Source organism: Phyllobates terribilis, unplaced genomic scaffold, assembly GCF_046119375.1.
Source record: "Phyllobates terribilis strain yellow unplaced genomic scaffold, ASM4611937v1 Scaffold_5__5_contigs__length_657084704, whole genome shotgun sequence".
Lineage (NCBI taxonomy): Eukaryota > Metazoa > Chordata > Amphibia > Anura > Dendrobatidae > Phyllobates > Phyllobates terribilis.
In genome coordinates this window covers 225,811,973-225,824,997 of record NW_027362765.1, presented here as the reverse complement: position 1 = coordinate 225,824,997, position 13,025 = coordinate 225,811,973, and positions in this window count along the sequence as shown.

The following is a 13,025-nucleotide window of genomic DNA, read 5'->3' as shown; positions in this document are numbered from 1 at the left end:
GCATTCCTCATTTCTAGCTGTGACATCATAAATATGCTTCATGAGGACAGCTGGTGTATATCATCACAAGTGGGCTCTGTCCGGAAATCTGCTGTGACATTACAGTGTTCAATGTTCTCAGGGGTGGATATAACACAAATACCATCAAATTGATAGTTTTGATAATCTTTTTTTTTTTACTTGTACAGGAACAAGAGTGCCAAGAGTATTCAGGTCAGGGCACAGGGACACAGCCTTTTAATTGTTAAATATGTCAGAAATTACTGACAGTTTTATCAGATCTGAATTATGTATACTATGTTAGGCTCAATTTTGGTATACAGTCATGGGAAAGCTGCACTGCTAAAACAGCAGTGTGGTCGGGTGAAACGTAAGTCAGATGAGCTCTATTGTCATGGCTTCCAATTTACTGGACAAATCTGATGATTGTAAAACATCACTACTACAACCACAAACATTAATCTTGACAGCTCCATAGTTAGATAAAGATCTTATTTAAGAAGCCTTATATTTTCCCACACCAAATGGCAAAAATCGTCTTGTTTCACTTTTGCATGCTTAGAATCTACCCCCAAAAGACTGAGACAAAGCGGGGATTTTCCAAGACAAAAGGCTACCATTTCTATATACAATGACCACTTCTTAAACTGCTGGCCCAGCTGCTCTCTATGTCCGAGGATCTTATTCTTTCTGAATGGGGGAAGTGGTGAGACGTGAGCTTGAAAGAATTGCACAAGTGTGTTCATGGAATAGGAACGGAAACTTCAAGAAAAAAAAAATCCTTGCATGCAGAAATACACATATGCACAATATAAGAATGTGACATTGAAATGCTTTAAAGCAATAAGAATAGTGACTAAAATAAGTTACTGAATGCTAGCAAAGACTCTAATCATTCTCATCATTTTATTTATTTTTCAGAAATCAATTGTGAAAAACAGAAACCTTGTAATATATTTTATCAGAGAAATCTGCTTCTCTCTCTCCTTAAACTTATATTTAACGGTCAATATTCTCAATTGAAAAATAAAATCATTCTTAAGTGAATACAACGTTTCCCGTTACTGAGATAGGCTGTGGCAGTTGGTGCTTGTATAGTTCTATGGAGGAGGAGCTAGAGGCAAAAACAGACATTCCGCTGCAAGTTCAACTGAAACGACAGTTACACTTTAAAGTTAAAGGGGTATTCCCATCTCCAAGATCCTATCATGGATATCTAAGCTACTGCAATGCTCTGCACATGAGGTAAGCGACATAGCAAATCAGAAGAACTATTGTGTCACCCTGGCCTGGATGCCACAAAATCTAATAAAGCTGTGTCTGAGAGCAAGGGGGAGGTTCTCTAGTCAGGGGAACATTAGCATGCAATGCCTCTTGTCTCAGGCCAGTAGGGGGAGCAGGCTGCCCCTATAAAAGCTGGTGCTGGGGGCAGGGTTAGGGAGAACTGGATGACCTGTCTCAGTACTGAGACTTGTCCCGGAGCAGAGCAGGGACAGAAAGTTGTATTGCACCTAAGAGGAAGTGTGGCAGGAGGAGAGCCACAAGCCAGAGACAAGAGGCGAAGTGAGCCTGTCTTGGCAGATAAAGGACTTAATTTACCAGACTTTGGTGTCTGAGGCTGGGAGGATTCCACATCCCCCAGCAGATAACCAGTCTGCAGGGGACTGTATATTCCTTGGCCTAAGAAGCCTGGAGGCTCTGCCACAACAGAAGGGACCAGCAAAGCCGTACAAGGCTGGGAGCAGAAAGGAACCCACGTCGCAGGCCATACAGGCGAGAATACACAGAAAGCTCGGAAACGTGGGCTGTTATCCTATAAGGAGGAGATAGCCAGAAGGAGCGCAGAAAGCACGGTAGGCCTACACCCTCACCCTGACCAGGGCCAATTTCCCCGTTGCTCTCAGACATCCAGGTCCCCTCCTAGCCGGGACTGTTTGTGGGTCAGTTTATCTGATTTAGTAAAAACCCTGGACTGCAACCTGTTGTCTGTGTGCTCCTTGCTCCTCCAGCACTATCAGCACTGGGACTCTCACCACCATCACTCCCTTCATCCATTATACTGCCCTGGGGCCGCACTCTTCCCGTGGGGAGTCACACCATCCAAGCTGCATACATCATTAGCCCCAGCGGTCTGCCTTGCAGCGGCGGTTCCTAATGACCGCAAATCCACGGGTGGCGTAGTCGGACATAAACATCAGCACATAACGGACTACCACTGGCCTGACCACCCTGAGCCACGGAACCGGGTTGCCACCACTACTCCCACCGTTTCCCTAATTGCCCGGATCCGAGTGCCCCACGGCCCAGGGGGCGAGTCAGCTTTGGTGTAGTCGGCAGGATTGCAACCAACCCGCCACAAACGGGTATTGCGTGCCTGAAAAAGACTTTGCACTTACCTGAAAAGAGGTTTCCCGCCGTCCGGAGCCGTTTCCCGCCATTTCCAGCCGTCTCCCGCCATCTTCCATCGGTTCCCACCATCTTCAGCCGTTTTCCCGCCATCGGACGCCATCTTCAGGACCCCGCGCGGGAAGAAGAGGGGCGTGGACGTCCAAACCGCGCGAGACCCGAAGCTCCGCCCCACGCACCGACGCTGCGCAAGGTCCTGGAAGGGAGAGAGAGCAACGCTGACGTCACCAGGACGCGACGCAAGGTCCTCGTCCAGAGCAGCAGCAGCGGAGCCGCGGCCTACAGAAGAGGATCGTCGGAAGGTAGACCAGACTTAACTAGGGGGGAGGAAGATGTCGGATACAGAGGCGCCCACTACCACCAACGCAGCTGCAGCAGCGGTGATGCCATTTTCCCTGCCCTACATCCCTGGAGCGGCCTGGCTGCCCAAGTACTCAGGGGAGCCCCATGCCCTAACTGACTTTAAGGAAAGGCTGTACAGTTTGTTCCAAGTCTACCCCCTGACAGAGGAACAGAAGGTCAGCAGGGCAGTTAACTGGCGCAGCCCAAAGGGAGGTAAAATCATGGCCCACTGAGGAGAAAAGAACCGTGAAGGGTATTCTGGCCCGGCTGCGGGGTACCTTTGACACACGTACCTCCGCTGAGATTAAAATGAGGTTCTATGGATGCAAGCAGCGGGCACAGGACAGCATCAGAGACTATGCCCTAAATCTGCAGGAAGCCTTGAGGGCTATTCAACAAACTGACCCTGGCAGTGTGCAGGAAACGGATAAGCTGCTAACAGAACAATTCATAGAAGGTCTGCTGTCTAGCACCCACAGGGCCCAACTGCGCCTCATGTTCTTTGAGAACCCCGACCTGACCTTTGCCCAATTTAAGGACAGGGCCATAAGGGTGCTCCGTGAATCTGCAACCAGTGGCGCTATAAACCCCCGACGCCCTGCTCTCACCTACCACCAGGAGGCGGCGCCCTCCTCTATGGACCCCGTGGGGGCTGATGCACAGGCCCTGAACCAAGCCCCGTTGAAAGATCTGCACCACCAAGTCCAGGAGCTGACCAGGAGTGTCGCGGCGTTGACCAGGACTGTCCAGGTGTTACAAGTGGACCCGTCAAGACCCATCGAGCTGGCTTCAAGTCCGGAGGATGTCCCGTGGCGTCAACAGAGGAGGATCCCGTCGTTCCGAGGGAGGCCCACAGACCGCTACGCAGAGGATGGACAGCCCATTTGCCGCCGATGCAACCAGCCCGGACACATTTCCAGGTACTGTAATTTAAACGGGTCCAACCTGGGGCAGAGGGTCAACCCCCAGGCATAAGATCACCAGGCCCTTACAATTGGCGTAATAAGTACGTTGGGGGGCGCCCGGTTTTACCCGTGGTGCTGGACGGTATCCCCATGAGCGCCTTGCTGGATACTGGGTCGCAAGTAACCACTATCCCTTATGTACTTTTTAAGCAGTATTGGACTGATGCTGATATCACACGGTATCCAGACAGTAACTTGAGCATCATCGCCAGTAATGGCTTGCCCGTGCCGCAGATGGGGTTCAAGGAGATGACCATTAAAATTGGTAAAGTTGAACTGCCGGCACAGGGAGTGATTATTGTGGACATTGACCGTCGTGAAAGTCACCCTAAAATAACTGTGGGTACTAACGTGATTGAAAATTGTCTTTCAGAGGTAACTGTAATTCTACAACAGGTGGCGGTGAATGCTAGTTCCAGCCAACAGAGAGTCCTCAACAAGGATATAAAAGCCCTGATGAGACGGCAGCAGGTAGAACTGTCTGGTGGTGAGATCGGTAGCGTAAGACTGAGTGACCCATTCCCCATTTCCATGCCTCCCAAAAGTGAAATGATGATCTGGTGTCGGACTGCAATCGGGTTGAGAGGTAGAGACTACCAAGCCATGGTAGAACCCGTGTACTCAGACAGCAGGCCCATCATTTTGACAGCCCGGGGGGTGGTTGATGTCCGTCATGGGAGGGTGTCCGTCCGCATCCTCAACATTGGGGAGAGGGAAGTACACTTACCCAGGTACGCTACACTCGCCAAACTGTTTGTTGTCGAACACAAAGCTATCAGGGCCGTGGAACCCTTGCCTCCGTCTCCACAGGCGGAGGGTAATGGCTCCCAGAAACAAAAGGAGGACTGGTGCCAGAAACTCCATGTGGGTGCTGACTCCACTCCCCTGCACCAAAAACAAGGAGTCTACCGGGTGGTACAGGAGTACGAGAGAGTCTTTAGTAAGCACTCGCTAGACTTCGGCAGAGTAAAGGGGATAGAACACCACATCCCCACAGGGAGCCACCCACCGATAAAAGAAAGACACAGACCTGTACCCCCTGCACATTATCAGAATGCAAAGGGCTTGCTAAAAGAAATGAAAGGAGCTGGGGTCATTAGAGATAGCTGTAGCCTCTGGGCAGCCCCCTTGGTTCTGGTGAAAAATAAAGACGGCACCATGAGAATGTGCGTGGACTATAGACAAATCAACCGTATCACCCACAAAGACGCATATCCGCTGCCTAGAATAGAAGAGTATTTAGCCGCACTAAAATCAGCTAACTTCTTTTCTACTTTGGACCTTACTAGCGGGTACTGGCAGGTTCCTGTGGCAGAGGCTGACAAGGAGAAGACCGCCTTCACCACCCCGATGGGACTGAGCGAGTTCAACTGTATGCCTTTCGGGCTCTGCAATGCACCAGGGACCTTCCAGCGGCTGATGGAATGCTGTCTAGGGCACCAAAACTTCGAGACGGTCCTCCTTTACCTGGACGACGTGATCGTCTATTCGAAAACCTACGAGGACCATCTAAAGCACCTGGCCGAGGTGTTCGAAGCCCTGGCAGGCTATGGCCTGAAGGTGAAACCATCGAAGTGTGACCTGTTGAAACTAAAGGTCCAGTACCTAGGGCACGTGGTAAGCGCGGAAGGAGTGGCCCCTGACCCTGACAAGGTCACGGCAATCAAGAGCTGGCCAAGCCCCTCGAACATCAAAGAGGTGAGACAGTTTCTCGGGTTGGTAGGCTACTACCGAAGGTTCATCCCCGGGTTCACTAAGATGGCAGCTCCTATGCAGGACCTCCAGATCGGACAGTCTAAGTCCAGGAGCCAAAAGCCGCCCTTCAAGTGGGATAAACCGGAAGAGGAGGCCTTCCGCCAGTTGAGGATGGCCCTCACGGGGGATGAGATCCTGGCCTACCCTGATTATGGCAAGCCTTTTATTCTCCACACGGACGCCAGTAATGTGAGACTGGGAGCCGTACTGTCCCAAAACCAACAGGGCAGGGAAAGGGTGATCGCGTACGCCAGCCGGAAGCTGAGGCCCACCGAGAGGAACCCGGAGAATTACAGCTCCTTCAAGCTAGAATTCTTGGCGGTGGTGTGGGCCGTGACGGAACGCTTCAAGCATTACCTGGCCTCCGCAAAGTTCACCATGTACACGGACAACAACCCGTTGACACACCTGGACAATGCAAGACTGGGTGCCCTAGAACAGCGGTGGATGGCCCGTCTCTCCAACTATGACTTCGTGATCAAGTACCGGGCCGGCAAAACCAATGCCAACGCTGACGCCCTATCGAGGATGCCTCACTTACCTGAAGGTGACGAAGACCCAGAAGAGCTGGAGGAGGTAGAACTCCCCGGGTTTCACCGGTATGGAGCCGCTCAATACTCCCACCGCGTGAAGGAGGAGGATCTAACAACCGTGATGATCAATCCCCTACCTCACCACAGCTGGGCCGAGACCCAAGGTAGTGACCCTGCCATCCGCCTGGTGAAAGATCTGCTGACCCAGGAAGACGCCCGCATGGATCCGGATGCCCCAGAGGAAGCCAAGCAGCTGTGGAAGGAGAAGAGCAAGCTGTTCCTCTACGAAGGCAAGCTGTGCAGAAGGATTGTCAACCACCGGACGCACGAGCTGACCTGGCAATTCGTGGTCCCAAGGCGGCATGCAGCTATGGTCCTGGGGGCTTACCATGACAGAGCGGGACACTTCGGTTGGAAGAAACTGGAGTTCCTGCTAAGAGGAAGGTTCTTTTGGGTCGGCATGAGAGGAGCTGTAGAAAAATGGTGCAGAGACTGTGGACATGTTCACCTAAGGAGGAAGGACCGTACCAGCCAGAAGACACCCTTGAGGTCCATAGTCACCACGCAGTCTCTCGAGCTGGTAGCTCTGGACCACGTCAAATTGGCTCCAAGCCGGTCAGGATACATCTATGCCCTGACAATCGTGGACCACTATTCCCGTTTTCTCGTGGTGGTCCCGGTAAAAGACTTGACAGCCCAAACAGCAGCCAGAGCCTTCCAGCAATACTTCTGCCGTCCACACGGGTATCCGGAACAGGTCCTGACAGACCAGGGTCCAGCGTTCGAAGCTGAAATCTTCCAGGAGTTCTGCAACCTCTATGGCTGTAAGAAGATTCGTACAACGCCTTACCACCCCCAAACCAACGGGATGTGTGAGAAGATGAACAATATAGTCATTGATCTCCTGAAGACGTTGCCCCTGGAGGAACGCAGCCTGTGGCCAGAAAAACTGCCGGACCTGATAGACTTGTACAATCATATCCCGGTGAATGCTACCAACTGCACCCCGGCTTACCTGATGCGAGCCAGACCAGGTAAGCTGCCCGTAGACCTGGAGATGGGAGTCCTAACGCCTGAGGACACCTCCCCGGATGCGGACTGGGATACGGAAAGGCAACTGCAGTACAAGAAGGTACAGGAGAGTGTGGAGAAGAGCCTGGCCCAGGTGAGAGAGAGGCAAGAAAAACTCTTCAACCAACACGCCCCTGCTGGTACCCTAGAACCTGGTGAGCAGGTCCTAAAGCGAAAAAGAAGGCTACATAAGTTGGACGACCAGTGGGAAAGGGAACCCTACACCGTACTGCAGTCTGACCACGACAACCCAAAGGTGTGCGTAATCACCAAGGACGGAGGAGAAACCACTAGTGTCGTCTCCAGAGACCACCTCAAAAGGTGCCCCAAGCAACTCCGTAGTGCAGAAGAGGATCAGAGTGACCTTGAACCCGCAGAGGACAAGGAAGAAATGATCAGCACCGTTCTCGGAGAGTTCCCTCAGTCCTGGACTCGCATAAATGATGCCATAGTGGTACCCGTCCTGCATTTCCTGCAACCGGCACAGCAACAACCAACACCAGAGCTGGAAGGTGAAGAGGAGCGAACGGTTCCAGAGGCAGAAAAGCCTGTACCAGCAGCCCAGGAGAGTCAACCCTCTGCTGACAGTGAGCCTACCATGCCTGCGGTAAGCCAAAGGACCCGCAGACAGCTGCCTGCCCTACCTGTACACCCAGCTGGTAGCTGTACCCCTAACGCTAGTGGGGAAAGCCAGGTTGGTCCACCACCAGACAGTGGGCTATGTAGATCAACCAGGAGCACAAAGGGGCAGATACCCGCTCGCTGGAGAATATAGAGTGTACTAAAATTGTAAATAACCCTGTTGCCAAAAGTTGAAATGTTTGCAAAGTTACATGCATGTTTGGTAATTCTGTGTTTCAGTTTCTTGCAGCTACCATAAGGACTCAAAGGTTATGGACTTTTTTATAACCAGGACCTTGTATGGACTGCGTTCGGAGCCTAACCAAGAAATGAACTAAGACTGTAAAGGACTTGGGGTAGGACAGACCCCCACCTGGTTAAGGCTCCCCGTTGTATTGGTGATATGGACACCCGGTCACAGACCACACTGTGACCTAAAGAACTCAATCTGTGCGTCGTTTGTCTATTAATGTTTTATGGTCATGTATATTATCTTTATTTATTGTTTAGTCCCGGAGTACTAAATTTTACTAGGGGGGAATGTGTTACCCTGGCCTGGATGCCACAAAATCTAATAAAGCTGTGTCTGAGAGCAAGGGGGAGGTTCTCTAGTCAGGGGAACATTAGCATGCAATGCCTCCTGTCTCAGGCCAGTAGGGGGAGCTGGCTGCCCCTATAAAAGCTGGTACTGGGGGCAGGGTTAGAGAGAGCTGGACGGCCTGTCTCAGGATTCAGGTCCCAGAGCAGAGAGGGACAGTTGTATTGCACCTAAGAGGAAGTGTGGCAGGAGGAGAGCCACAAGCCAGAGACAAGAGGCGAAGTGAGCCTGTCTTGGCACATAAAGGACTTAATTTACCAGACTTTGGTGTCTGAGGCTGGGAGGATTCCACATCCCCCAGCAGATAACCAGTCCGCAGGGGACTGTATATTCCTTGGCCTAAGAAGCCTGGAGGCTCTGCCACAACAGAAGGGACCAGCAAAGCCGTACAAGGCTGGGAGCAGAAAGAAACCCACGTTGCAGGCCATACAGGCGAGAATACACGGAGAGCTCGGAAGCGTGGGCTGTTATCCTATAAGGAGGAGATAGCCAGAAGGAGCGCAGAAAGCACGGTAGGCCTACACCCTCACCCTGACCAGGGCCAATTTCCCCGTTGCTCTCAGACATCCAGGTCCCCTCCTAGCCGGGACTGTTTGTGGGTCAGTTCATCTGTTTTAGTAAAAACCCTGGACCGCAACCTGTTGTCTGTGTGCTCCTTGCTCCTCCAGCACTATCAGCACTGGGCCTCTCACCACCATCACTCCCTTCATCCATTATACTGCCCTGGGGCCGCACTCTTCCCGTGGGGAGTCACACCATCCCAGCTGCATACATCATTAGCCCCAGCGGTCTGCCTTGCAGCGGCGGTTCCTAATGACCGCAAATCCACGGGTGGCGTAGTCGGACATAAACATCAGCACATAACGGACTACCACTGGTCTGACCACCCTGAGCCACGGAACCGGGTTGCCACCACTACTCCCACCGTTTCCCTAATTGCCCGGATCCGAGTGCCCCACGGCCCAGGGGGCGAGTCACTATACTACACTGCTCAAAACAATAAAGGGAACACTCAAATAATACATCCTAGATCTGAACGAATGAAATATTCTCATTGAATACTTTGCTCTGTACAAAGTTGAATGTGCTGACAACAAAATCACACAAAAATCATCAATGGAAATCAAATTTATTAACCAATGGAGGCCTGGATTTGGAGTCATCCCCAAATTAAAGTGGAAAAACACACTACAGGCTTATCCACCTTTGATGTAATGTCCTTAAAACAAGTCAAAATGAGGCTCAGTATTGTGTGTGGCCTCCACGTGCCTGTATGACCTCCCCACAACGCCTGGGCATGCTCCTGATGAGGCTGCCGATGGTCTCCTATGGTATCTCCTTCCAGATCTGGACTAAAGAATTCGCCAACTCCTGGACAGCCTGTGGTGCAACATGACGTTGGTGAATGGAGCGAGACATGATGTCCCAGATGTGCTCAATCGGATTCAGGTCTGGGGAATGGGCAGGCCACTCCATAGCTTCAATGCCTTCATCTTACAGGAACTGCTGACACACTCCAGCCACATGAGGTCTGGCATTGTCCTGCATTAGGAGGAACCCAGGGCCAACCGCACCAGCATATGGTCTCACAAGGGGTCTGAGGATCTCCTCTCGGTACCTAATGGCAGTCAGACTACCTCTGGCGAGCACATGGAGGGCTGTGCGGCCCTCCAAAGAAATGCCACCCCACACCATTACTGATGCACTGCCAAACCGGTCATGCTGAAGGATGTTGTAGGCAGCAGATCGCTCTCCACGGCGTCTCAAGACTCTGTCACGTCTGTCACATGTGCTCAGTGTGAACCTGCTTTCATTTGTGAAGAGCACAGGGCGCCAGTGGCGACTTTGCCAATCCTGGTGTTCTGTGGCAAATGCCAAGCGTCCTGCACGGTGTTGGGCTGTGAGCATAACCCCCATCAGTGGACGTCAGGCCCTCATACCACCCTCATGGAGTCGTTTTCTAACCGTTTGTGCAGACACATGCACATTTGTGGCCTGCTGGAGGTCTTTTTGCAGGGCTCTGGCAGTGCTCCTCCTGTTCCTCCTTGCACAAAGGCGGAGGTAACGGTCCTGCTGCTGGGTGGTTGCCCTCCTACGGCCCCCTCCACGTCTCCTGGTGTACTGGCCTATCTCCTGGTAGTGCCTTCAGCCTCTGGACACTACGCTGACAGACACAGCTAACCGTCTTGCCACAGCTAGCATTGATGTGCCATCCTGGATGAGCTGCACTACCTGAGTAACTTCTGTGGGTTGTAGAGTCCATCTCATGCTACCACGAGTGTGAAAGCACAACCAACATTCAGAAGTGACCAAAACATCAGCCAGAAAGCATTGGTACTGAGATGTGGTCAGTGGTCCCCACCTGCAGAACCACTCCTTTATTGAGGGTGTCTTGATAATTGCCAATAATTTCCATCTATTGTCTCTTCCATTTGCACAACAGCATGTGAAATTGATTGTCAATCAGTGTTGCTTCCTAAGTGAACAGTTTGATTTCACAGAAGTTTGATTTACTTGGAGTTAACGGTCCTGCTGCTGGGTGGTTGCCCTCCTACGGCCCCCTCCACGTCTCCTGGTGTGCTGGCCTATCTCCTGGTAGTGCCTCCAGCCTCTGGACACTACGCTGACAGACACAGCTAACCGTCTTGCCACAGCTAGCATTGATGTGCCATCCTGGATGAGCTGCACTACCTGAGTAACTTCTGTGGGTTGTAGAGTCCATCTCATGCTACCACGAGTGTGAAAGCACAACCAACATTCAGAAGTGACCAAAACATCAGCCAGAAATCATTGGTACTGAGATGTGGTCAGTGGTCCCCACCTGCAGAACCACTCCTTTATTGAGGGTGTCTTGATAATTGCCAATAATTTCCATCTATTGTCTCTTCCATTTGCACAACAGCATGTGAAATTGATTGTCAATCAGTGTTGCTTCCTAAGTGAACAGTTTGATTTCACAGAAGTTTGATTTACTTGGAGTTATATTCTGTTGTTTAAGTGTTCCCTTTATTTTTTTGAGCAGTGTACATTTCTAATTGGAGGTATTTGCTAATATTATTATTATTACACCTACTACATATTGGGATAGGATCTTAGATATGGGAATATCCCTTTATGTTCTTAACAGTCGTCACTTCAGTAAAATCAGTGTGTATATATATTACTGAGGAAGCTGCCCTATAGCAGCGATACACGTGGGGTCTGCCTCCACCTGCATTCCTACCTTTATCCCGGTATTTGAATCCCATATTATGGACTTGTCTTAAGCACTATGCTATATTGGTCAGTCACTGTATATACATATATTCATGTTTATTTTCCAATATCTCTGGCCTTGCTGTCTTGTCAGTTATACCAGTATTTGTTATATATTGCACTAGCACTTTATAGATTATTATCATTTACAGTAATTATCTTTCTTGTCCTTCACTATATTGGTATTACATGTCTTATTTTTGTTACTTACTGACCTTGGGGTTTATTAGATGCCCCTTTATACATTTACATCTTATTGTTGTCATTTTTAATACTTTTGGGGGTCCACCCTTTGGGATGGTACTTTATTATTTCTGGATGCAGTTGTTGGGGGCTATTCTGGGTTTTTAATTGTAATTAATATGGCACTTTGTATCTAATAAAATTATACATGGAGTTGTGCTTATCATTATTGATTAGCCCTTTTCTTCTTTATTGTTGCAAAACCTAGACAGTGACACGTAGCGCCCATTCCCCTCTGTAGTGCAGATTTGACGTCACCCTTTGTGCCACCATTTGGTGCCTCCATAGCACCCTTCATTATTATGGTATTCTCAATAATACTTCACTTGATGGAATGAAAACTTGCTATGTCTCTGCTTGATATCAAAAGCATACACTGGTACTGTCTGGTCCTTTATGGTGATATGGGCATTGAATTTCACCTTTGTGCAACTCGGAGGTTTAAGTGACATTAGTCCTGCAGACAATAACAGACATCAGAAGTAGTGGTGGAGACTTAGCATTGGACCTGGGCAGGGAGAGTAAAGCAACGTTTTTTATTTTAAACAAACTACTGCTGGTGGACAGGGGTTTTCCTAAACTAGAAAAAACATATAAGATCTTTTAGGCATTGTATCCTAAGTGCAAGCTGCTTACCCCCTTATAGATGTGCCCCTGTGGCTCTAATATTGCAAAATGTCTAAGATTTGTGCCCTCCCTGTTTTTTAATAATAATAATCTTTATTTTTATATAGCGCTAACATATTCTGCAGCGCTTTACAGACATATCATGGCTGTCCCCATCAGGGCTCACAATCTAGATTCCCTATCAGTATGTCTTTGGACTGTGGGAGGAAACTGGAGAACCTGGAGGAAACCCATGCAAACACGGGGAGAACATACAAACTCCTTGCAGATGTTGTCCTTGGTGGGAGCTGAACGCAGGACCCCAGTGCTGCAAGGCTGCAATGCTTACCACTGAGCCACCATCGCTTTTTCCAGTGTACACATGTGAGAGAGACCTGTCAATCATCTAAGGCTGTGCAGGTAGGAGCCGGGCACCGGGGTAGCCCTATACTAGTCTCGTCTCTCCTATGGTCCCCGGCAGGATCTTTAAACTACAGCTTCTATGATATGGCACAGCGTTGTATAGAAAGACATGCCTGCCCGTAGTTGTGCAGCCAGGCTCTGATTAATACTGCCTGTGGTTTGGGTAGAATGAATTCAATAACAAGTTCCTTTAAAAGAAATTCATGT